At 43.3% G+C, this 3,276-nt stretch overlaps 1 long non-coding RNA gene across 1 annotated transcript; it reads right to left on the minus strand.

The window, feature by feature from the left end:
• Window positions 1–260: 260 nt before the first annotated feature.
• Window positions 261–3,044, minus strand: LOC117050936. The gene is made up of 2 exons (XR_004427141.1): window positions 2,963–3,044; window positions 261–453 (listed from the first exon to the last, which is right to left on the minus strand). It is a non-coding gene; the product is annotated as an uncharacterized LOC117050936 (long non-coding RNA).
• Window positions 3,045–3,276: the final 232 nt, after the last annotated feature.

The raw sequence follows: 3,276 nt of genomic DNA on the forward strand, positions 1-3,276 counted from the left end.
AACTCTTCCCACAGCAAGACCAGAGCCCAATTTTAAACAAGATTTAAAACATGACAATACTAGGGATTGCTAGCAGGGGAGACCTGTTCATGCCCTATTCATGTGCTTCCCAAAGGTTGCCATTCTTGGGAAGAGAAGGAAGGTGGCAGTGCAAATGGACCTTCAGTCTGATTTACCAGGTTTCTTCTTATGTAAAAACCACAAAAGGTATATTCCGGAGCTTAAATGTGCCAGGTGAAATCACAAGATTCAGATGGGGCAAAGGGAATCCTGATTTATTTCAAAATGTTTCTGCATTTGGTGGATTCGACAAATGACTTTGAGATAAGCTGTTGCTTTGTTAGAGTGTCCTTGCAAAATCCAACTTCAAGCAGTGAGATGGAAGTCCAAGAATAACACGGAATCAGTTTCTTTGCCAGCTTCTGCTGAGAGCTTCTCGGTACCACCCATAGCCTGATGAAAACCCAATTAAAGATCAGCTGTAGGTGTCTTAAGCATGGTGTATCAGTGGGGAAACAATGGGTTGAGTTTTGCAAGTTGAGTAGAAACATTCTGTTCCTTCTGAGGAATGTCATATGTCATTAACTCCTAAAGGTAAGACAGCATTTATTAAAAAAAAAAAAAAAAAAACTCTCCCGGAATGTCTTCCTTGATGAATAATACGTGAGGAGCAGCTAACTCTTCAAGATCCGCATTGAATATTATGTTTAAAGTTATGTGAGTTAAAATCTTGTATTTGGATATGGGTTTGCAAAAGACTGCAGGCCAAGCAATTAAGCAGCATGAAGTAATATCATTAAGGAGGGAATGGTTAAACAGGGACCCATTGGCTTAGCAGAGTACAATGAGTGTTTTGATTTTGCCTTAACTCGAGAGTTCCAAGTACTAAAACAATATTTCAAGAGCAGATCAGTTGAGCACGGGGCACAGAAAGCGTTCCAAGTAGCTGCAGGAAAAATCATTCTTTTAATTCTGCAACATCCCTTTGACAAATTAACTGTGTGGTATAGTTATTTTGTTCTCCAGGGGGAAGTGGAGAAGAGAGAAACGATTTCATTCTATAACTCTATAATGGAGCGCAGGTCTAAGACTTTGTGATTTATAGCTGTAGCTGTGCAGACAATACAAGGATCCCAGTATCTTAGATTACATATTATTCGGCTGAGGACATCCTTCCAAGAGAAATCAAATGAAAATAATGAGGGGATATTGAGATGAGCCAAGCTATGCATGCTCCCTCTACTTGTGTGAAATTTCTAGACAATCCTGCCTTTGTATGAGGCATCTCTCTCTAACCCACACAACCCATGCACATGCATAGTGTACTGTGGTGGTGGGACACAGGGTTGTGCCGTTTTGTATATGCATAGAGCAGGCGTGGCGAACCTTTTTGAGACCAATGGCCACATTTCCATCTGGGCAACCTTCTGAGGGTCAAGTGCAAATGCAGGATGGGGCCAGAGCAACACAGGCAATTGTTACCTTTGTAAGGAGGGTGATTTCCACACACACACACTTTCTAGCCCCCATCCAGAAAGCCAAGAGCCATTACCACACTTCAAAGGACACATTCAGCCAGGCAAAAACATTCAGGTTCTGAAGCTGGACCAGTGAAGATTTAAACTGGAAGTGGGAACAAGAGTGGGTCTCTGCCCTGTTCTACATACCCCTCAACTGTCCTGATTTGATTGGGATATCCTGTTTTGGGGGGCCATGCTCTTACATGAAATCACTGCCCTGAAAGACATGCGTTTTCAGGTGCTGTGCTCTTGTGCGGGTCATGCAACTGGTGTGGCCACAAAAGATGTGCATCCTGGTTTTCCTCTGGAACATGTTGGAGGGTACGGTTCTATGCAAGTCCAGTGGGATGTCAGCACTGTATGCCAGGGATGGGGAACCTCAGGTCTAGGGACAAAATGCAGCCCTACAGGCCTCCCCGTCTGGCCCATGGGACCCCCTCCTCAGCCACACCCCTCACCAGGCCCACTTCATACCCTTCTTGAGTGGTTTTTGCCTGAAGAAGTGTGCATGTACATGAAAGCTCATACCAAGAACAAACTTAGTTGGTTTCTAAGGTGCTACTGGCAGGATTTTTTTATTTTTATTTTGTTTTGCCTGACCAGAATGTGTCCTTGAACTCTGAGCATGCCTCTTGCTTGTCTAGATGGAGGAGAGCAGTGTGGAGTGCACAAAATAGCCTGCTGTACGCAGCAAAAATCTTCATGTGGTTTTTGGCCACTTTTGCCACTGGGTCTGTCTACCACTTTCATGTGGCCCCTGGCAAGTTGTCTAGAAGGGAATGTGGCCCTCAGGTTTAATTGGGATATAAACACAGACAGTGAAACCTTGATGGTCTCCTGCAGGTATGATTAGGCTTCACAAACAGTCTAAATCTGTAAAGAAATTTGGCATCATTTAAAAAACAGTATCTGACAGATGTAGACTTTCTAAACAGCGGTGGAGGGGGGAAAGACACACATTCATCCAGTGGGAAAATCCATAAAGAGCCCAGATGTTCTCCTGACGTCACTATGACCCACATATAGCAAAAGGTCCCCAAATTGGGAATGGAGAAAAGAGCAAAGGTTAAAGAGTTCATATTTCTTCATAGAGTGACCTTATCAGGGTGGAAACTCGGTTTACAAAATCCACTGCTATTTTCTCATAAGGTAAGGCTTCTAAGGATACAGGAAGGCATTTCAGTTTGGGCTTTAGGAAGAAAGAAAAAGCTCAGATACCCCCAGACTGTTTCAACTTGGAGGTTTGTCATAAGATACAAGATACTGCACACTAGAGCAACCAGTCTGTCCTGAAAGGAAAATTCCCAGAGCAATTTGTGACCTTGGCTTCCTCTGGGCTGGCAGAATGCAGATGGAAATATGAAAATCACATGGCCACCCAGAATGCGAATTGCTGAGACATCAGGCAATCAAAAACTCAGCTGCTGTGTAATAATACCTACTTGACACAGTTACTGAGGAGCACCTGGCTTTGCCAGAAATACAGTTGTATATGGCTGGGTTTGAACAGATTCACAAGGAGATCCATGCAACACTAAGAAAAAAATGGTGATCAGGCAAATAGGCACTCCAAACCCTTTACACCCACCAGCTTTGAAGACATTGTATTATTGAGAGGGATGGGGGAGAAATTTGATTCAGTTAGCATTTAAAGGTAAACCTACCCAACACTCTCAGAAACCATACACAGCTAACCTTTGAACTTCTGTTTCCTCAGTGAAGTTCTCCAGCCATGTTATGTGTACAAAAATACATG

Source organism: Lacerta agilis, chromosome 8, assembly GCF_009819535.1.
Source record: "Lacerta agilis isolate rLacAgi1 chromosome 8, rLacAgi1.pri, whole genome shotgun sequence".
Lineage (NCBI taxonomy): Eukaryota > Metazoa > Chordata > Lepidosauria > Squamata > Lacertidae > Lacerta > Lacerta agilis.